This window comes from Schistocerca cancellata, chromosome 1 (genome assembly GCF_023864275.1).
Source record: "Schistocerca cancellata isolate TAMUIC-IGC-003103 chromosome 1, iqSchCanc2.1, whole genome shotgun sequence".
Taxonomy (NCBI): Eukaryota; Metazoa; Arthropoda; class Insecta; order Orthoptera; family Acrididae; genus Schistocerca; species Schistocerca cancellata.
Genome location: NC_064626.1, coordinates 802922888 through 802947238, shown reverse-complemented (window position 1 = coordinate 802947238; position 24351 = coordinate 802922888). Strand labels below are relative to the sequence as shown.

Sequence of the window (24351 nt, the reverse complement as noted above, 5' to 3'; positions counted from 1 at the left end):
GATTTGAAATATCACATGATGTCAACTCTTACATCCAAAAGGATTATCCAACTTCTTCATGATTGCCATTTTTTTATCTGCATTTTCTGCAGGCATACTACAGCTGGGGATTGTGAATGTAGAATATCTGCAGTTGTGCACCTTGCGATCTGATGCTGCACGTAGTCCATTGAAGGATACCCATATTTGAGGATGACTGCAGGTTTAGCAGTAATTACCTTGACAGCTTTGGAACACCTGGTTAAGCATTGGGCTACAGAATTAACATGCATGTGCATCCTGCTCCATTATTTCTTCAGTGGCAGGGTTTTCTTCCTTAGGTCAATCAGCCATCTTTATGATACAGGATCGATTTGGGATTCACACTGGTAAAGAGGATGTCAGCAGGGAAATGTTTTGACAAAGGATTCCCATTGAGAAGGATTTCAAAAGTTGGGGAAGGGAAGGAGTGATAGTCTGCTTAGTTCCTTTATGCTTGTCGAACGAGGATACAGAATTTTGCCGGTCAGTGATAAGTGAGGTTGTCAGGGTCAGCTGCAAGTTTTGTTAGTATCTTACTTTCATTCCATTTCTGTTAATTGGACCAAGGTTAAATGGGTCTGTTTGTTGTACTCATTGCACTTTGATCCATTATGATTGTCAGTATCTCAGAAGGCAATCCTTCCTCCTTATGCTCCCAACGCAGGGGTACTAAACTGCCTTAGGTGATCATTTACATATCTCACGACACACTTACCAAATTTTGAGATTCACTGACAATTGGTAAGGTAGCAACCCAGGCAATAACCCCTTCCTAGAGGCTGGCCTTTACCAAGAGGTGCATGCGAGCCCTATCTGTCAACACACAAGCTGACAACTGTGCGGTTACAAAGTCAGCCGTCACAGGTCAAAATGTATGAGCCAGGATTCGGGAATACACAGGCAGAAAGAGATGAAAAGAAAAGCCACAAACATCAAGGCAAAGGAAAAATGTAAGAAGTTAGTAAACAAGAAAAGAGAAACAGCCTATACATAAAAGGGGTTTGTTACAGTGTCAAAAGTGTGTGAGCAGGGCCTAGTCACACAGATGACCAACGATAGGGGCTGGACATGGGGAAGGGGAAGCAATTTCACAACTGGCTGGGGAACCAGTTCACTCACCACATGTGGCTTCCTAGGAGGGGAGGAGGGAGCAGCAAGAATAGTAGAACAAGGACTTCAAGCATGGAAAAAAATTGGAGTGCTAAAATGCCTGGAATATTTGAGAATAATTGTTGACAAATTGTGCCTCAGATTATGTCCGAGCAGTAGAAAATATGTCAATTGGAAGCAACTGTACTTTGAAAGAACAGACCCAATTGACATACAGTCTATTTCCAAGTGCACTGTGGTTATGAACCCAAAATCTAAAACAAAAAAGCTCTGTTTGAGGGTATATTGTACATTCATAGTTTGTTCCAAAGGGTCACACTCACGAAGACTGTAACTGTGTATCGAAAACAAACTACCTCTGGATTTTCCAATAAGATAATGCTTCTGCTCACAAAGGTATCTCAGTGTGGCAGTTTTTAGTCAGAAATGGCATGACAACCTTGCCATACACCCCTCTCATCTAACAACACAGGATTTATTCTTGATTCTGCCCATGAAGAAAAGTATGAAAGAACACAGATGAAGAAGAATTGGTCAAGACAGGAGCTGTCTGTCATCAATGGAGATGGGTATAAAAATGCTTACAACAGTGGATCCACCAAGCGGCCAAATAAATTATGCACTAGCTGAAAAATGCTCTTGTCACAGCACAAAAAAAGATAAATACGCTCCTCTTTAAAAAGATTCTTACAGAAAAGTGGGTAACCTGCTGGCTCAATCATCATTCCACTTCCAGACCAAAAATTCTGGCATGCAAACATACTCATGTTATTTAAACAAAGAAAAATTTTTCTCACTGCCACTGTCTATATATGTCTTTCCTACTGTCTTCTTTTTCTCCTATTGGCATTTTCCCATGTCTGTCTCTCCCACTTTCACTACCTCCATCTCTGTCACTTTCACTGTCTTGTCTCTCTGCCCCAGTACCACTGTCTTTACCCCATTACTAATGCCTCTTTCTTTCTTGCTTACAATCTGCTATCTTTCTACCTTTCTCTTCAACCACCATTGTCTCCTATCCACACATGTCCTTGTCCTAGAGTGGGGAGGGGGGGGGGGTGAAGTGGGCAAATTTTTTCGTGTTATATACCAAGTTCCCTGATCCGGAGAGGGGTGGGGTGGGCGGAGATATGGCATGGGGGTGGCAGCTAAGGCGATGGTGGTGTCCAGAATCCCACCTACCCCCCAAGTCTATGTATGATCTCCACTCACCCCTCTTTTTGATTTCCACTGTCTCTGCTCTCCTTTGCTCCCACCATCTCTCTCTCTCTCTCTCTCTCTCTCTCTCTCTCTCTCTCTCTCTCTTCCTGCCACTGTCTCTTCTCTCTTTCTCTCCCACTGGTTCTGTCACCTCTTTCTTCCACTGCACTGTCTTTCTCAGCACAAGGCAGAATGAGGACTGAGGCCGCTGGTTCCTCACTTTTCTGTCAGATTCTTTTAAAGAACACCATATGCGCCATTTTTGTACTCCGAGAGGAGCATTTTTCATTTTGTTTTCTTCCTTTTCCTGGTACAGCAAGATGTACTGTTTAAATAAAACAAATCCTGTAGGCCAATGGAGTTTTGACATTTTATTTATACACTTCAACACATTTACATACTTTAAAAACAAAGATGATGTGACTTACCAAATGAAAGTGCTGGCAGGTCGACAGACACACAAACGAACACAAACATACACACAAAATTCAAGCTTTCGCAACAGACTGTTGCCTCATCAGGAAAGAGGGAAGGAGAGGGAAAGACGAAAGGATGTGGGTTTTAAGGGAGAGGGTAAGGAGTCATTCCAGTCCCGGGAGTGGAAAGACTTACCTTATGGGGAAAAAAGGACGGGTATACACTCGCGCACACACACACATATCCATCCACACATATACAGACACAAGCAGACAACACATGTCTGCTTGTATCTGTATATGTGTGGATGGATGTGTGTGTGTGCGCGCGAGTGTATACCCGTCCTTTTTTCCCCATAAGGTAAGTCTTTCCGCTCCCGGGACTGGAATGACTCCTTACCCTCTCCCTTAAAACCCACATCCTTTCGTCTTTCCCTCTCCTTCCCTCTTTCCTGATGAGGCAACAGTTTGTTGCAAAAGCTTGAATTTTGTGTGTATGTTTGTGTTCGTTTGTGTGTCTGTCGACCTGCCAGCACTTTCATTTGGTAAGTCACATCATCTTTGTTTTTAGGTATATTTTTCCTTCATGGAATGTTTCCTTCTATTATAACCATTTACATACTTTGAGATATAAAAACAACAAATAGGTACACATAATGAAAAGTTAACACAAAATTGCCTCCCTTCCAATGCAAGTTCACTTAATATAAAAACGCACAACATATTTAGGCTATACCTACGAGTACACCAAAAAATGTGGTGTTTGATTGGCAAGTACACGAAGGAGTTTATGCCACCAGGTGACAATATTGAATAATTTCCAGGTCAATTTTTTATTTATTTCTTATTTACACGTCAAGTTCCGTAGGACCAAGTTGAAGAGCAAATCTCCAAGGTCATGGAACGTGTCAGTACATGAAATTACAACATACAAGTAATAAGAGATAAAAATAAATGTTCATGAACCCAAAAATGTCAGTCCATAAGTTTAAGTGAACGCTATAAACAACACAATAAGAATCAGCTTGATTCTTAAAGGAACTCCTCGACACAATAGAATGAGTGACCCACGAGGAAACTCTTCACTTTCGATTGGAAAACGCATGGATTACTGCCAAGATTTTTGAATTCGAGTGGTAGCTTATTGAAAATGGATGCAGCAGTATACTGCACACCTTTTTGCACAAGAGTTAAGGAACTCCGATCCAAATGCAGGTTTTATATCTGCCGAGTATTAACCAGTGAAAGCTGCTTATTCTTGGGAATAAGTTAATATTGTTAACAAGAAATGACAATAAGGAATATATATATTGAGAGGCCAATGTCAAAATACCCAGACTCGTGAACACGGGTTGACAAGAGGTTCATGAACTTACACCACTTATTGCCCCAAGTGCCCATTTCTGAGCCAAAAATATCCTTTTAGAATGGGAAGAGTTACCCCAAAATATAATACCATACAACATAAGTGAATGAAAATAAGCAGACTAATTTCCATGTTAAATGATCACTCACTTCTGATACCTGAATCTGGTCTTTCCATGACAGCTTACTATCTATCTGAACACTTAGAAATTTGAACTGTTCAGTTTCACTAATCATATGCCCATTCTGTGAAATTAAAAGTCAGGTTTTGTTGAATTGTGTGTTAGAAACTGTAAAAACTGAGTCTTATTGTGATTTAACGTTACTTCATTTTCTACAAGCCGTGAACTTAGGTCATGTACTGCACTATTTGAAACTTAGCCAGTGTTGCACACAACATTCTTTACTACAAGCTAGTGTCATCAGCACACCGAAATATTTTAGAGTTACTTGTAATACTACAGGGCATATCACTGATCACTGATCCCTGGGGCAGTCCCCCCCCACCCCCCACCCCAGTAATTACCTTTCACTGCCTGTTGCTTAAGAGGTGAACCAATTGTGAGCTACTCCCCGTATTCCGTAATGACACAACTTCTGAAGCAATATTTTGTGATCAACACAACCAAATGCCTTAGTTAAATCAAAATATATGCCAAGTGTTCAAAACCTTTTGTTTAGCCCATCCATTACCTCACAGAGAAAAGATAATAAAGCATTTTCAGTTGTTAAATGACTTCTAAAGCCGAACTGTACATTTGATAGCAAATCGTGTGATATAAAATGATCAATTATCCTTACATATGCAGCCTTTTCAATAACTTTTGCAAACACTGATGGCATAGAAATAGGTCTAAAATTATCTAAATTATCCCTTTCTCCCTTTTTATAAAGCGGCTTTACTACTGTGTACTTTAATCGCTCAGGAAACTGACCATTCGTAAAGGAAAAATTAGAAATTGGCTAAATACAGGGCTAACATGTGCAGCACAGTATTTTAATATTCTGCTAGACACTCCATCATAACCATGAGAGTCCTTAGTCTTCAGTGATTTAATTATTGACTCAATCTCCCTCTTGTCTGTATCACTGAGGAGTATTTCAGACATCAATCTCAGAAAGGCATTTGCCAAGAAAGTTATACGATTTCCTTTAGAAACTAAAATTTTATTTAATTTACCAGTAATGCTCAGAAAATGATTGTTAAATACTGTGCATATATCTGATTTATCAGTAACAGAAATATTTTTACTGCGAACTGACTTTGTATTATCGACCTTGTGCTGCTGACCAGACACTTCCTTCACAACTGACCATATGGTTTTAATTCTATCCTGTGAATTAGCTATTCTATTTGTATATCACATACTCTTTGCCTTCCTAATAACATTTTTAAGCACCTTAAAATACTGTTTGTAATGAGCTACTGTAGCTTGATTGTGACTACTTCTAACATTATGACATAATTCTCGCTTTGTTCTACAATATATGCTTATCCCACTAGTCAGCCACCCGGGCTGCCTATTACTGCTAGTACCCCATTTAGGACGTTATAATGGAAAGCAACTCTCAAAGAGCATGAGAAATTTGTTAAGGAAAGCAATGTATTAATATCTATGTTATCAGCACTATAAACATCCTGCCACTCTTGTTCCTTGACACGATTTAAAAAACTCTCTATTGCTGTTGGATTAACTTTCATACATGTTTGTAATTAAATATGACATTGGTTTGAGTACAAAAGCCGTTTAGTGTTAAAATTTGTGCATCACGGTCTGAAAGGCCATTCACGCTTTTACTAACAGAATGCCCATCTAGTAAGAATGAATAAAAATATTGCCTATGGCTGTGCTACTGTGCTACTGTTCCCCTGCACCCCAGTTGGAAAAAACACAGTCTGCCTCAGATCATATGAATTCAGGAGATCTAACCCACATCCTTTTTCTTGCACCATCATATACAAAATTTATATTGAAGTCACCACATATAACTAGTTTCTGGTACTTCCTACAAAGTGACACAAGAACCCTCCCTAGCTTGAGCAGAAATGCTCTGAAGACGGAGTTAGGGGACCTAATTTAGTTTCACTAAATTCAACTGCTCCTGCACAACATTCAAATATCTGTTCAGTACAGTGTCACGATTTGTCTATGGACTCAAATGGAACACTGTTTTTTTTACGTACATAGCCACTCCCCCACACGACAAGGAAGTACTTGTACAGGAGTAAAGTGCCCATTATATAGAGATGTACATCAAAGTTACAGTGGTGAAAAAATTGTGACTATAACATACTTTGGTCACCTCAGAATCCTTGCGATGACCCCACAACCCTTGCCATGAGATCATTGTATCTGTTAAAACATTTGCGCCTCGGACCAGATGTTAGGTTCATATTTGACACGCATACATACAGTAACTTTAAACCTCTGAATCTCTATAATGGATAATGATATTGGAAAAAGTTTTGAAGTTTCCTGAGATCAGTATCTAGAGAACATTTGGAAAAACTTCAATGACATGCCGTGAATAGAAATTGCTGAAGTGGCCTTCCCCACAATTGATACTTTTGGTAACCAAAAATCATGGATTTTTAGCAGTTTTCTCAGGAAAACACACTAGATCACATCTAATGCAAAAAACCAACCGATTTGTTCAATTTGCCTAGGCTAAAGGAAGTCTATGAAGTTTAAATTTTGACCCTGTATTGTAGGATAGCTACAGTATGCACGTTCTTCCAACAGGTATACAAATGGTTGCTAGGCCATGGGCTATCTAAAACACTTGACCCCTTTCTCTGTTATCAATAGACCCCAAGATATGATGTCCTGAAAAATCACATTTTCAGCTACAGTTTTATGAAATATATTGGTGCTGTTCCCACTCATGCATGGACCAATAATGAAGAGTAAATACACAGCTTCTTAAAAAAGTCTACTGACGCCAATCTGACAACATACAAGGACAATCTACTGAACATATTTTGGTTTTGGTATCGTAATTTTTATGAACTTTCTGAATTGTGTTTGTTGCTACACAAGTGGCGACAAGTAAGCTTTGATTTTCACACATGTTGTCATTGTTGAAGCGACAATGTTGACAGCTGTGAACTTGGAGGCTGTCCTTCGGAATCTCCTTTGGCAGCAGTAGGGGTACATGACCATATTGGAGAGAGTACTGACGGCCTACCCCCAACTTCCCCACCTGTGATGAGTCTCCCAAGGACATGGAATTGTATGACCTTTAGATTCCTCCATTAAAGTTCTTTTTCTGTCATGGATCTTTTCCTAATTGTACCACTCGTTAATTTGTTGGGTTAATTAGCACCCTTTCAGGATCAGGCATCTCTCTCATTTGATGACATGCATAATTTACTGACTTCATATCATCACAAATATACCCATGTGGTTTCCACAGGAGTGGAGCTCTATCAGTTTACGAAGCAGCCCCATGAATCACATCATTCTTGGATGACAGAACTGCAGGGTTTAAGTCATAAGTTCCTTTCGTTGCTACACAATATAAAGAGTCTTACACAGAGTCCATAGTGCAGGATACTATCATTTGGTCCATCTCCGATAAGGAAGTCTACCAAAATGCATTTGCAATTCTTTAGAAGTAGTACTCAAAACAGTGCAAGCATCTGAAGTTTTTCATGCCACTGGACACCAATTACGTTCTTGTGTTAACACAGTGGCAGTCAACTCACATCAGACAGCAACAAGCATACCCATTCTAGTACACCTTCAGAAGCAAAGATTGCACCAGTGCAGCATTCTCAAATGCAGTTGAAAACATTCTGCAACCCCCACCCTGCTTCTTTTGTTCAACACAACTGGCTTGCTTGTCCGCAATGTTGGTTATCGTGCTGTATACGTCATAAGAAAGGTCACATTGTAACTGTGTGCAACACTCATGTCTGTTTGTGTAGGGCGCACTGTCTTGTCAGCTACAACAGTCAGCAGATTTCTATTTTTGGCCAGTTTACTGCAGTAACAATGTATAAGGTGGTGGTTTGGCCAGTTACATTTCTGATAGTGGACAGTGCATGTGCAGACATTTGTTTCGACACTTTATGGGCTTTTGGACCTACAGTCTCAGATTCTGTTGATTTTGTTGTGGATTGGCAAGACAGCCAACCCACTATGACAGGAAGCCGAAAGGCACGCGTTTAAGCTCACGCAGGCTGGCATGAGGTCTGGAACAGGACACGGATTTTATACTTCAGAAAAAAGGAGGTAACTGGTAGAATACTTAACTTTAATCCATAATAGGTGAACATCGCTCTTGACGGTACATGTTTTACAGCATCAATAGTAACTGGTAATGGCGCCTTGCTAGGTCGTAGCAAATGACGTAGCTGAAGGCTATGCTAACTATCGTCTCGGCAAATGAGAGCGTAATTTGTCAGTGAACCATCGCTAGCAAAGTCGGCTGTACAACTGGGGCGAGTGCTAGTAAGTCTCTCTAGACCTGCCGTGTGGCGGCGCTCGGTCTGCAATCACTGATAGTGGCGACACGCGGGTCCGACGTATACTAACGGACCGCGGCCGATTTAAAGGCTACCACCTAGCAAGTGTGGTGTCTGGTGGTGACACCACAGATTTAGTGTTGGATCTTGTACATTATCAAGAGTTGGAGAGCAAAGACTATTCTGTCCTTTTTTCACCAACACTCATCAAGGCTGTTGATTACGTAGTGCACATCACTCTCAAATATATCCCATTTTTTCCATGCTAGCAAGTTCACTTTGCACTTCACACTCAAGTGAAGGAAGAATTGAACAGATTAACAACTTCAGGTATCATGGAACCCATTTTGTCCTGTCAATGGGCTACACAATTAGTCAATATCAAGGAGCCAACAGGCAAACTCTGTCCTTGTGGTGGCTTTAAAGTGACAATCTGCAGTTGATACATACACCATTCGTTGCCCATAAGAACTTATGACAATACTGATGGATGGACAATGTTTACAAGACTCGATTTGTCAGAAGCACAATTATAGCTGCTGCTCAAAGAATAACGTCAGCTGCTTCTTGTTAATATGCTTTTCGACTTCTACAGGTACAATTGATTTCGAACAGCTTACTCAATGGATTCCTTGTTGTATCAATTACCTCAACAACATTGCTGTTACTGTATGAATATATGAAGATGGTATCTGTTCTTTTGGACATGTCCGAAAGAACAGATACCATCTTCATACAGATAAGGCTTACCAGCCAATGATCCAGATGCACCCACACTGCCCGAACTCTTACAGGAATCGGTCGATTGACTGCCGCGAGTAATGAGTATAGTGGGTAGGGGCACTACAAATGTAGTGTGTGGACAGTAAGTTGGAAATGTGGGTCTCACGGGGAGCATGTCAGAGATCAGTCCCTGCAGTCGCAGTATCCTATGTGTCCTCAATGGCTCAGTCAGATAGATCATCTGCCATGAGCAGGAGATTCCAGTTTCGAGTCCCGGTCGGGGCACACATTTTTAACTGTCCTCGTTGATATTTATCAACGCCTGTAAGCACCTAAAGGTTTGGATTTCATTGTAATTTACTTGCCGTTACTGGTCCCACTACTGATAACCATCTCCATTGTCAATATAACACTGCCAGGGAGAGGCCTGATGACCTGCACATTTAGAGCAAGCAGTGATTAAATGTTCAGTCTCACGATCAAAACAGGACCAGTAGACATGGTACTGAGCCGACGTCTTCATGCACGAAACACCCCCAATGATCCTGATGTAGAAGGCAAAGAACTTCGCATCAGAGGGCTGCGAAAATGACCACCCGTGGAACAGGGTTTTCTATGTGCAACAAGAGAACACCATCGACAAATGCGAATCTTACGTTGTAGCAAAAAATTATTGCAGACAGCATCCAATGCATGAGCCTGAGGTCACTTAGGTCATCTTTGTTCAGCATAGTATTGCACTTGACAAAGAACAGGGTCGGAGGTGACAGCTTGAGCATTGCGAGAACTGGTAATAGAGAATCTATTCACTGTCCAGCGAGATTCCTCGTCGAGATACAAACAAAGTACTTCATCATGATCAAAACCACGATCAGGTCCCACTGGCAAACACAGAAGAGCATTTGCTTTTGAATGCTCAGCCATAGTGTGGAAACGAATCTCATGAACCGAGTCCATCGACAAGTATGCCGTGGGTCTGGAAAAAGGGACAAATGGCTTGTGATCGGTCACCAAATCAAACTTAACGTGTACAGAAACACATGAAACTTCTTGATAACATAAATAATATCAAGAGCCTCCTTCACTATTTGAGAGTAATTCTTCTGTGTGGGCTGTTCTGAACCATCAGCATGATGTTGAGACAATGCAGTCCTCACGCCACATTGTGATGTGTCCATTGCAACTACAAGCTGAAGTTCTGCCTAGTAAGTGGCCAAGCACAGTGTGAAACGCAAGCTACTTTTCAGAGTCTCAAATACGTGGTTGCAGGCAGGGGTCCACTCAAATGCTGCATCTTCCTTAAGGATATACGGAATGAATTTTTCAATGAGAAAATCAATTTTTGGAAAAATGCATTTTCGAAATATTTAGTCTCCATTAAAAATTGTGTATAAAATATTGACATGCATAGAAGTATTTTAAATACCTTGCCAGGGATATAATTGAGCACAAGAGAGTTAAGTTTTCTAGTGGCTACACTGCAAGACAGTTGATAACTGATATTGCACGATTTGTATTGTTTACTTTGTAATTAAATCCATGTGCTTGTTTTGAAGAAGTCCTATTTGGGGAGGTCATTGATTTTTCTTCCCTTCGACATGCCAAGAGCCAGATTGAAGGTATTTAAAAAGCATGTACATTGGTACAAGAAAGTAAAGGGTACTCACAATTCATCTGATTCGCCATCTTCATCAGTATCTGTCATCCCAGTAGCATCTAACCTCTATACTGGTAGTAATACACTGAGAGATGCTGCTGCCACTACACCTGAAAGGGTATCCAGACCACATCCATTTCCAAATGCTTAAAAATCTGTCCGCGGATTACCAGCACCACCTCCTTGCCATCTTCAACCGCATCACGAGTGACGGCGAATTCCCGTCAAAATGACGGGAAAGTACCATCGTTCCAGTGTTAAAGCCTGGTAAGAACCCACTAGATGTTTTAACTATCGCCCTATCAGCCTCACCAGTGTTCTGTACAAGTTGCTCGAACACATGGTGAGCCGGCAGTTGTGTTGGTTCCTTGAGTCTCGAGGGCTACTGGCCCTGTCCTGGGGTGGTTTTCGCCAAGGGCTCCCCCACCATCAACATCTTGGTTCACCTGGAGTCTGCCATTCGATTGGCCTTTCCCTGGTGAAAACACCTGATTACCGTCTTTTTTGGCCTGACGAAGGCCTACGATACCACTCGGTGACACCACATCCTTCCTACCCTGCACGAGTGGGGTCTCCAGGGCCCACTCCTGATTTTTTATACAGAACTTCTTGTCGCTCCGCACTATTATAGTTCGCGTTGGTGCTTCCTACTGTGTGTCCCATATACAAGAGAATGGGGTCCTGCAGGGTTCTGTCCTGTGTGTCCCAATCTTTTTAATTGCTGTCAATGGTCACGCATTAGCATTAGTGTCCTCAATCTTTCCCCCACTATATGCTGACAATTTTTGTTTTTGCTTTTATTCCTCTTCTATTGTTGTGGCTGAACACTGGCTGCAGGGAGCTATGTGGAAGGCGCAGTTGGGGGCGCTTACTCATGGCTTTCAGTTTTTGGCTGCCAAGACTTGCATCGCCCACTTCTGTCACCATCGTGCTGTCCACCCCCATCCAGAACTTTACTTCGAAAACCAATTACTTGATTTAGTGGAGTCTTACCGCTTTTTGGGACTGGTCTTTGATGCCCTCTTAACTTAGCTTCCCCATCTTTGTCAGATACAGGACAAGTTCTGGCAGCATTTTAATATTATTTTATACCTGAGACACGAGGAATGGGGTGCCGATCATCCTACACTGCTGCAACTGTACAAAGCCCTCGTACAGATCCATATTGACTATGGGAGCCTGGTGTATGGTTCAGCATCACCATCCGCACTGCATCTGCTGGACCCTAGCCACCATTGTGGAGTTTGACCTGCGACGGGAGCTTTCTGAACGAGCCCAGTGAACAGCTTTCTCGTAAAGCTGGTGTTCCTCCACTGCAGCTCTGGTGGCAATTACTGCTTGCCAATTATACTGCCCACATTCACAGTTTGCCTTGTCGTCCAAATTACCGTCTCACGGCTGTCCATCTCCTGCAATGACGGCCCAAAACTGGGAATCCACTTGCCATTCATGACCAGTCGCTTCTTACTGAAATCAATGCTTCCCCTCTGCCACCTTTCCTGTGCGTACACTTCTGTACACCTCCATGATCCATACCTTGGCCCTGGCCTCAGCTGTACTTATCGTAAGACCCAAAAGGCTCAGTTCCACCTGAGGCCCTCCGCTGGTGATTTTTTTCTCTTCTCGGCAAATTCCAGTGCTCAGAAACAGTGTACACTGAAGGATTAATGATCGATGGTCTTCTTGACTTCGTTTAAGTTCACGTTGGGCATACTGAACAACGCTTCTTGGCAGATGGCTGCAGCATTTTTCACTGCATAGTTGGTCACCATCTACGCGCTCTTGAGCATATCTCCTTCTGCACCGGTGAGTCCTTTGTCATCTGTAGTTGTAGTTACTCCTTAAGCAGCCTACAAGCTCTCGACCAGTGCTTCCCCCGCTATACTTTGGTGATGACTATCCAGGAGCCTGTTCATGTCCTCGGCAATAGTGGACATTCAGTGACCTTCATATGAACCCCAGGCCGTGTCGGGATACTGGGCAATGAACTTGCTGACAGCCTGGTCAAACAGGCTACCAGTCAACCAACTCTGGAGATTGACCTGCCAGAGACTGATTTGCAATCGGTCTTCCACTGCAAAGTTTTTGCGATCTGGGATACTGAATGATGGGCTCAGTACACAAAAAAAAACTCTGTGTTATCAAGGAGACAATGAATGTTTGGCAGTCATCCATGCAAGCCACTCGTAGGGACTCCTTTGCTGGCTCCACATCAGCCATAAGTGGCTAACACATGGTCACCTCCTCCTTTGTGAGCTGTTGTTCAAATAATTATAACAGGAACTTGTCCATACCTTTTGACGGGAGCTGGCAGAAGAAAGGCCACACATCTCTGAATGGTGTTGTAACAGCTACAAGTGTGGACACTGGCAAGGTAGTTGATGTAGCAATACTTTACAGGCATTGCAGGTGCAAGGACGAGATGAAAAGTTATATGAAGAAGAGAGCATAGAAAATTATTATGGTTCAAGTGATGACATGGAAGTTGCTGAATCAGGGAGTATTTATCAATGTTCAGTTAATGGTAAAATATTAGACACACAAATTATGGAGATGGTGTCTCAAAGCCATTCAAAGAAGTTGAGGAACTGAGGGCCAATGGGAACATTTGCAAACTAGTGTGTGTTTGCAATGTTCAGAAAAGGGTGGGATCAAGGCTTCACCAGCCCAGGGTAGCAAGAAAGGCAAGAAATTGAGGAATGGAAAAACTTTACGTTGGGAAAACAGACTGACAGATGCTGCTGTAGACCATATTCAGAAGTGCTATGATCTAGCAGTTAGACAGAATACAGCAGATGCAGAATTATTGAGAAGAGCAGTCTGAACTCGGGTTTTTCACACACCTTCAAATAATGTGAATCCCAACATAAGTTATGTCTAAAAGGAGAAGATAGTTGGTGTAAGTACAATAGAGGCAAGGTAACTAAACGACAATACACACTATAACCATTTGCCACCTGCCATAATGGGTGAAATAAAACCAATATTCCGATACATAACAGATATTAGTCTACTAAAGAAATGTTCTTACGAGTGGACCCAAGATCCACACGAATGTGTGAACCACGTAATTTGGAATAGACTACCTGAAACTGTGTATGTGGGTATAAAAATTCTTTGCTTTGGCATTTATGATCCCGTTTCCTCATTCAGTTATGGCAATCTAACAAAGTGCAAAACTTTATAGAAGAAGGGCCCTGTGTATTTATGAACTGCAGCAGCTGTGCTTTGTTTAGACAAGGAATGGCTCAGGTCTTCAGATAATGCAGTAAAACTCTCCAGAAAGAAATTTGCCTTTCACAGGCAACTGCTCTACCTACTGAGCTGACAACCTGTCCTCACACCTTTACTTCTGCAAGCAAGACTTGCAGCCTGTCCTCACAGCTTTACTTCTGCCAGTACCTCATCTCCTGCCTGACAAGATGCTGGAAGTAGAGTTGTGATGATGGGTCATGAGTATGATTGGGTAGCTCAGTCGATGTAGCACTTGGCCGTGAAAGCCAAATGTGCCGAGTTTGAGTCTCCGTCTGACACACAGTTTTAATCTGCCAGGAAGTTTCAGTAAAAATGTATTAAAAGATGGTTAGACAGCATAGGAGAGCCATCAAGACAAAGCTGTTGGACAGTTATGATGGTACTAGCTATGGAGCAGGCACACACTGAAGTAAAATCTTTGAAGTCATTTCCTGTAGCTTCAACTTTCTTTTATGTAAGGTACATTTTCTCAAGAGTCCATCTATAGAGGAAAGATGAAATTTTGAGCAATCGTTCCTTAAGGCCTTCTAATATATCTGAATTTAAATATTTGTTAAAATGTGTAACTTTTTAACATCTTGAAAAAATAAAATATCGCAAAAACTAACCTTCCTTCTTCACAAATGGTTAATTAAGTAAAAAAGCAGAACATACATCTGTGTTCTGTGAAAAAAAATTAAAGTTCTAGTCCCAGTAACTCGTTAAAAAATGTTCTTAATTTTTGACTCTCGGTTTAAGGTTGTAAGTACAGAGCATCCATCTGCCCTTAAGCAGCTGATTTAGAGGATAGGAAACAAACTTGTGGTGATACGCAACTTTGCCTAAGAATGCTTGGAGCTCTTTCACATTCATACGATGTGAAAGATCCACAATATATGACTGTCGGCTGGCTGAATCCCGCACCAAGAAATGAACTGTCCCAGGTATTCTATAGAGGATTGGAAGAAATGTGACTTTTCCAAATTGCACTTAATAACCATGTCACACTAGGTCTGAAAAAGAAAATGAAGGCATACTGCATGCCTGGTAATCTGACAGTCTAGGCTTGCGCATTTGGTCTTCCACAAATGTGGGATCCTTGCAATCATCTGCAATGAGCACAGTCGGTGTGTCTTCACACTGCAGACAGAAGACTGGCTGGTGACGTGCCATGCAGTCAACTATGAATAAGTGGAGAACCAGCCTTCGGCCTCTTCTCCCACATTTGAGATCATCTACTCTTTCCACTCCTGGCTCTCATTTCTGACCTCCATTCCTGATGGCAAATCAGCTGAGTCTGCTGCCATATGATAATACGCCTTTCTCACCCTCCTCCATTCTCATTTACAACCCTCTGCCAGTTCATAAGGGCCCATGCAAGGACAGCCACACGCAGCACCCAGAGGTGCAGACAAACAGCAAGTGTTGCTTTCACTGGAGCCATCTCCTGCCCCAATTCGAGGTCACCTCCATGGATTCAGTGCCAGCCTCCCACCCACGAGGATTTGCTCATGACAAAGCCATCACTGCCCAGGTCTCTTTAGGCCTTATTCCCAAGGGTACGGAGTTCTTTGCAGCATGGGGGACATCCATTGATGGCGCCACAGAAGGCATGGACATCCTCTTCCTGAACACCAAATGCCATCCCAAACTATGGAAGGAACGATGCTGGGATGGCACTGGTTTACAGGTATCCCGACAGAGGAGACTGTGGTAACCTCATCAATCACACCGGCACCTTGCTGCATCACAACCTATGCCATCTGAATCCTTGATCAGAGCACCATATCTTGTCGATGGGAGTCATCCTTGTGTGCCACTGGGTGTGCAACTGCAAGTGGCCTGCCAGATACAATTTGCGTCAGTTGTTCTCATAGCACAGACAACAGCACATGAGACTTCTCAGCCTTTGACTCAAGTTTGATTCTTACTACCATCCCAAGTAAATTTTTATATCACTCTCTTGTCCAGTTTTAGAAAACCAAACAAACATGTCTGGTGGCACCGTCTCTGGTGGGCCACTTGAATTTGCATGCACAACGGCCCGATTGGCTAACTTCAACACTAATTAATCTGGAGTGGCACAATGTATCTATTTCTTTTACCGAACAATTATTTCTCATCACAACCTACTCTGCAATACCCTTACAAGCTTCTCCGATTGTTTTTCACCAGTGCTTACATAAAGTGTGTGTATGAGTGTGCATGAGAGAGAGAGAGAGAGAGAGAGAGAGAGAGAGAGAGAGAGAAACTGTCCATACAGCATCATCTCCTCCCAAACTGCTGGATCAATTTCAACCGAATGTGGTATATAAACAGAACACTGTGGGGGTTAGATTCTCCTACTTCCCGTAAGAGTGAAGATACAGAAAAACAGTTTTCCAGCTTTTTCGTGTAGAATGCTCTACAAAACAGACATGTTGTAGTAGTATTGATCTGTTTTGTAGGAGCTATACATATGGATGAGCTCCAGTGGATATGGATAGAGAGGGTGGGAGGGGGGGGGGGGAGGAGATGGACAGCGAGAGACAAGGGAGGAGAATGTGATGGACACAGAGAGGGAGGTCTAGGAGATGGGCAGAGAGAGTGGACACGAGATGGACAGAGAGATGGGGAGGATGATGAAACGGGTAGAGAGGGCTGAAGGGGGTAGGCAGAGAGAGGAATGAGGAGAAGATGGGCAGAGGAGGGGACAGGCAGACATGAAATGCTGGGGAGGTACACTCCGTCTGTAAAATGAAAATCAAGCTGTGCTTGTGGTGGCATAAGTCACCTCTTCTGGAAGAATACCACAACTGCTGTACAAGATGTATTTATCTTCTCTCTAGTAGTGTAGAACAGTGTGCAGTGATTTAGGTACATTCTGTCTATACATTTATCTTGCTGTAGTATTACTGATAATACGTATCTGTATTCCATGTAGTGTTAATGTGCATTGTGGAGAATAAAGGACCCTCAGAAGTCAATGTGCAATGCATCAAAACTGAGTCATAAGGAGCACTGTGAAATGGTCATTATAACTTTGTAATACAGCCTGTAGTTGATTCTTGTGACGTAATGGGATAGAGACAGCCAGAAATCACCTGCTCACTCTTCCGTTTGCAGACCTATAAAGAAGGGAAGTGCATGACCGCAATCTGGCAACCTACCTTCCCTGAAGTTTCTACCCTCTACCCCGTTCCCTGCAACTATTACACCAACAGAATACAATTTATCCCTTAATGCTGTTCTGCTACACTTAGGTGGGGTACACACATTTAATGTTTGTTCTCAATCCATTTTATTTAAAAATGAACATTAATTTTATACCATTAAATCACTGGCTTTATAACTTGAGATTTTTCAATCTCATTCAAAGCAGGAACTATCAGCCCTACAGAAAAAAAATGAATAGGACCTTTTTTGTGGAAATTTAATGTTAAGAGTCATTCTGTGTAACCTCGCAAGGGGTGATAAAGTAACAATTTCAGAATTTAGTCATATGTGGTACATGGTTATCTACATGTCTTAATAGTAAAACAGCCAAACAGCACTGTCCTAACTCTAACCATTTTTGATAAAATCAGGTCTGAAGACTCAATGTGGTGTGCCCAGTCAGTAGTCAGGCAGCAATTTCCCTGTTTTCAGAGACCTGCTACTCAGTAATGAGTTGACCTACAGACACCAATTTTTTGTGCATGTAGTATGTAGGCCATTAGTTGATATAATGCAGAAAAAGTAGGATACACCATTCAGACTTTTTATGAGAAATGTTAAAACACTTTTTTTCCAGGCAGGGCTTTAAGTTCGTGATTATTTTTAAAAAAATCACAATTTTACACAGGGAAACAATAGAGACTCCATCTTGTGCACTGTAACTGTTTAGTCCTAGTATTAAGTATAAATAATAACAAAAAGTATTTGGCATTGCAATTAGTTCAATTAGATGTTCTCACTTTCAGTTAAAGACAACTCCACCACAAAAAATGTCAAATTTTATGAAATTCATAGTTCTGAGGTGCGGGGTACTACATAGACAATTGAATCCAAACTTGATTTTTTGCTGAAACATTTACATACCTGGCAGCAATTTTAAGTGTACAGAACAATTTCCTAACTAACCTTATTCACTGGTAAAGAACAAAACTCAAGTGCCACTTACACATGCCATCCACATTCAACACTACAGGGGAGCAGTATATAAAAACCACTTGTATTCCTTGAAAAATTGTTCCTAAGATATTTGTTGTTGACCTGTAGGTCAGAACTGTAAACAGACTAGAGCTGAAAACAGTTATCAATCATTGTTCTAAATGTACACATTTTATTTCAATGTTAAATGTCTTTTCAGTGTAAAGAATTACAAGAGACAGCCTGGGTGATATATCTTTATTCTGTTACTGTAAATTAAAAAGATAGCTTCACTGGAATATAAGAAAAGACGCAAGCAATAATGAGGGACATATATTAATTTTTAAATATATACTTGCAGTGGTTCATTTGTGACAGTATGCATCACACCCCATTCCAGTACATCTGATGAAAAGAGGTCATAACCACAGCTTTTGAGATGTGGTTCAATAAAACATTTTTACCAGTAGAAATGTCATATTCAAACTTTTAAAATGTACAGAAAAGTGATTAAAAAAAACATTTTTAAGTAGTCTAAGTTTCAAAACAACTCCCTAACTCCCCCCCCCCGAAGATCACAGTATCGGAACTCCTCCCTCCTCCCTCCTCTCCCTCCTCTCCCTCCTCCTCCTCTCTCTCTCTCTCTCTCTCTCTCTCTCTCTCTCTCTCTCTTTACAAATCAAGCACTGTATACCAGTATACAATGAACAGCCAAAACATTATGATCACTGCCCACTGCGAGATTAAATGCCACCTGATAGCATAGCGAGAGTGTGGCACAGTAAGGAGAGTATACAGGGGGTATCATAATTAATGGCATAAACCCATACAATTGAAAGTGCACAATACTAGAAGCAAAAAAGTCTCAGTAAACATAGGGTTGAAAATGCATACCTTAAGAGCTACAAGCAATTTTTCATCTTCGATATTGTGAAACAAATCTCTTCTACAGCAAGTTCTTTGCTTTCCATATTTTGAGAAGTGGTAACATGGACCACAATAAGAAAAAAATGTCCAGCAAACATGTGTTCTAAAACACATACCTTAAAAGTTACAAGCAGTTGATCATTAGAAGAGCTTCATTTCAAAGTAGCAAAGATTAACAAGTGCTCATGGGTCTTAAGGAATGCATTTTAGAGAACATGTTTACTGGACTTCTTTTTCTTATTTTGATCCATACTATGAGTTCCCAAAATATGGAAAGCAAAGAACTTGCAGTAGAAGAGATTTGTTTCACAGTATTGAAGATGAAAAATTGCTTGTGGCTCTTAAGGTATGCATTTTCGACCCTATGTTTACTGAGGCGTCTTTGCTTCTAGTATCGTGTACTTTCAACTGTATTATTTTATGCCATTAATTATGATACGCCCTGTGTTAGCGGGAGCAAAGACCAATGGGAATCATTCTAGCAACAACAAGGGAAGCAAATAGGCGAATTTACTGACATAAGCGATTTTAACAAAGAGCAGAGTGTTACAGCCCAGACCCGGAAACCATCATCTCTGAAAGGGTGAAACTAGTCAACTGTTTGTATACTGATATCATGAATATCTATGGCAAGTGGTTGAAGGACAGTGAAACCACGAGAAAGAAACAAGGTGCTGAACGTCCAGTTTCATCACAGAATGTGGACGTCAGAGGTTTACCTTATCTGAAAAGCAGGAGGGGCGGCAATCTGCAGCAGATCTGATGAAAGATTACAGTGCTGGTGCAGGCATAAATGTTTCTGAGCACACTGTTCAGCACATACTGTTGAACATTGTGCTCCATAGCAGACGACTCCTACATGTTCACATGCTGACCCAACAACTACTCAATTATGACTATAGTGGGCACAGGATCATCGAGATTCAACTGTGGATCAATGGAAATGTGTCATCTAGCCAGATGAATCACGTCTCCTGTTGCAACAGGTTGACAGATGTGTCCAGATATTCAGTCATCCAGGCAAACAGCTGTTTGAAAGATGCACTTCCCCATGGATGCAGGCCATTAGGGACAGTATTATGCTGTTGAGGACATTCGCGTGGTCTTCAAAGGGTACTGCGGTAGTAATTGAAGGCACCATGACAGCTGTGGAGCACATTAACATTACAGCTGACCAGCTGCATCCCTTCTTGTTTGAAGCCCTCCCCCATTGGCAATGGCACCTTCCAGCAGGATAACTGTCAATATCACACAATGCCAGAATCATGCTACAGTGGTTTGACGAGTATTACAATGAATTCATGTTGGCATCTTTGCTACAAATTTTGCCAAATTTGAACTTATTTGGGATGCTTCGCGGCCCAACTACACACCCACAAACAACCTGTCCTTAATTTACTGGTACTGTGCGACCTGTGCATAGACATCTGGTACCACATGCCTTCAGATACCTGCTAAGGACTTGTCAAACATAAATTACACAGAGTGGCTGCTGTATTGCATTCCTAGGCTAGACCAGCACACGATTATGCAGGTGGTCACATAATGTTTTGTGTCATCAGTGTATATAGATGTAAAAATGCTGAAAAGAACTGTTTCACAAACAAATTCATATATAAAGAAGAAAATTATATTTTAAAACTTTTCCACCTTGCATATAACTTTGTATTCCTGGACATCTTAATCCAAAAAGGCATTCAGTAAGAACCAATGCATCGGGAGGCATACCAACATGAATTAGGACAGTCAATGATCTTTGGCAGCCCAGTAGCTTGGCCAACGCCTGGGATTAATAGGCATACTTTCCCAAGGAGGAGACTTGGCACTCTCAGCATTCCTCCTTACTTTCTTTAATCAGACAGCTATCCTTAGCAGAAATGCTTAAAAGTGATGATGATGGTCTATAATTGACATCACGTGAGAGGATGCAGGGCCCTTTGAGAATCCTGAATAGGTGTTGCAATGTTTTTGATCCACCATGTCACCAGCTGGAGGCGGTACAGGCCTGTAGAAAGAGGATAGCAGTTCCAGTGGCACAGGTGACTGTGCTGAAGTAGTTGCCACACCTTACTAATGTAATGTGACAGAGAGGGAGCAAAGATGACCAGAGAGGTACGCAACTACCATGTCACTCCTCAAAGGGCCCAAAATGGAAAGTCGCCAATCAGGAGATGACAAAAAGTGAAAGGATCACCGGAAAGTGGCCACTGTCACAAATTCATTAACCCATGACTAGTGTAGCAAAGCCGTGAGAGTGGGGAAAGAGACAGTAGAGTTACCTGCCATCAGCAGCACTAAAGTGGTTGGTTGGTTGACTGGGACGAAAGGGGACTAAACAGCTTGGTCATAAGTCCCACAATCAAGAGTTCATTTATCCAGTAGTAGTGATCTCCACTAAGAATATGATAGGATGAAGAAAGAAAGTAGTAAGAGCAAGGCACTGAAAGGACTATTGATGCCAGAGCTGAAAAACATATTATGGACTGGATTGGTATGTAAGTTATAGCAGATGAGACTCCAACAGAGCTCAGTTATAGTGAGAGAAATCGCACCAGCATCTGACACCTGCCAACCCAATGGAAATCAAAGACATCTACAGAGTAAAGAATGTCTTCTGGCCTCGAGATCCAGAAAAATAAGGGGAAAAGGCTAAAAATCAAATGGACATAAGTTGGACTGTGAATAATAATAATAATAATAATAATAAAACAAGACGAGTTAATGTAACATGTGGTTTTCTCAAGGCTCTGCATGTGGAGGGAGCAGGTCCTCCAACAGCTGTCTTACCCATGATCCATCAGAGACAAAGCATTAAAAAGGAGGAAAACATCCACCATTCAGTGTTGCCCTTAAAGCAAAAAACAGTGTGCAACAGAAACAGCAAACTGCATCTTAAGGCAATTAAAGCAAAGGAAGGTGATGACGATGATATGATGGGAATGTAGGCTCTCTCTGAGAATTTCGATGATGCAAGTCCTTTGAGATTATCAGCATAGTCAAGGCGTCATTCTGCGGCAACGTTTTGACAAGTTTCCTACTCATCATCTTCAGGTGAAGTGTGGTGCTCATGTACAGTTTGCATCTTTATATCTGCTGGACCGCAGGCTCATCATGTGCCTCTGGAAGGGGCGTCATGGACGGCGGTGGTGGTGGGGGTAGAATCATGGAAGGTATTCATCTGGCACAACACCTCTGCCTGTACAAAATCAAACACATGACCTTCGTTGAGCTGTGCTCTACCACTGCTGATTTGCCCGTTTGGCTGAGACAAATTCTTCTCACATGTACTGAGTGGCGCTGTGAAATACATCACTGTGTCTGGCCAGTATTACGTGTGCCATGGTGCTGTAGACTGTAGGTGACTATAATCATAGTTCATCTTTCATTGAGCAAAGCATATTTTTGATTTTAGCAACAAATGGAAAACTGTTTTAATGTTCTTTTTTTTTTATCTCAGCAATCTTGGCTGTGGGTGGCCATGCACACAATTAGAATACCAGGCACTTTATGTCTTCTTCCAGATTGTCTTCTTTCTTCTTCTTGCTAAGCTGGAGTGTGCATCTTAACTATGACTCTGAATAGCCATACTTGAGAAATGTGGCCCTCAGGTGCTGCAACACATTGGATAGACTCTCCTTTTCAGATATGTCACTTTCTCTGAGCACCAGGGTGTTGAGCACAGGTGTGTATGTGCTGAATGATGACAGCTACTGACATTTAAGTATAAGTCCGTGTGTGTCTTCTTTTCTATAGACAGAATGTTCCAGCATGTCATCAGTTTTCTTCCTTACCTCCTTACCAGGATATTCAGAAAAGGCACGTACCCATTTTCTTCTACCTCCAGGTGAACTTTATACTGTTGTGTGTCCTATTATAATGGCCCAGAAATTCCTTCAGGTATTCTTCACCATGTGGTTTCATACACAAATGTGTCATTAAAGTATTGGTAGAAAGATGCATTGTTTCGAGAGTCGTTTTCTCAAAGTGTCCCGTACATAGGTTTGCAAAACCTTTTGCAACGGGGGGATACCAAAGCATCCTTGTCTAACTGCTGGCAGAACCTTCCACCACACTGGAAATAGGTGGTAGTGAACACATGGTGGAACAGTTCTAGTGTGTCTTTGTTGAAGTGGCTTCCTAATAATGTCAAGGAGCACTCTACAAGTACCCATGTGAAGAGAGATGTGACGCTGAAACCAACCAGATCACCCTCGTCCAGAAGCACCTTCACAAACACAGTTGAGTTTTGACATGGTGCATACAGCGACCATCAAGAGGCTTTAGTAGCTGCACCAGGTGTTTCGCTATTCCATATGTTGATGAATTTATCGTGTTCACTATTCGACATGTGGAACTACCTTCTTGTGTATCTTTGGGAGACCATATAGCCGTAGTGGTATTGGTGCTCCGGTGTACAGCCTTCTGCCCATATCCTTGGCCATTCCTGACTTGTTTAGGAGTGATATGGTCATCTAGTCACAGCTGCTGTAGGATCCTTTCATACTAGTTGGTAAGCTAGGTCTTATAAGAGCTTCTCAATCTTCTGCTGATCTAATAGCGCTGTTGAACTGCAACTATCAGCTGCTAGTATGACTAGGTCTTCATCATCTTAAATGTTGCATACTGCCCTGCGTCCTGCTGAGGAGATGTTAGCTTCAGCAGTTTTGCTTTGTCAAAGACACTCCAGATCTCCCTTCTCATCTATTCAGCAGTATCAGAGGGAAGCCCCCGAATGGCTTGCTTGACATAACTAATTATCTCCTGTTTGGGTAATCTGTGTGGAACCGGTGCAAAATTTAATCACTTGGACAGCATGAATGTTGTTGTTGCCTTGTCCAGTTCCTTTCCAGCCAAACTGGTGATGTTCCTCAAATCTTTAATGTCAATGTTCTGCATGTGACCCTGCAAGTCCGTGGTATTTGCTTTGTTTCACCAACTTGCAAAATATGAAGGTGTTACCATGTACTCACTCCCATGTGCAGGGCGAGACACTGAACGCTAGTTGCAGGTGGCATGTGAGTAGAGTACATTCAACTTTGTCTAGTTCTGATCTTATGAAGCACATGTGCTCCTGCACCAGGGCTGAACTCTCATGCTTTAAAATGAATTTTTGTCCT

At 41.8% G+C, this 24351-nt stretch overlaps 1 protein-coding gene across 2 annotated transcripts in view; it reads right to left on the bottom strand.

Moving 5' to 3' along the window:
* The window catches only part of LOC126187944 (afadin-like), a 124576-nt gene that overhangs the window by 85977 nt on the left and 14248 nt on the right, over positions 1-24351 (bottom strand). The gene's annotated exons all lie outside the window — the stretch shown is intronic.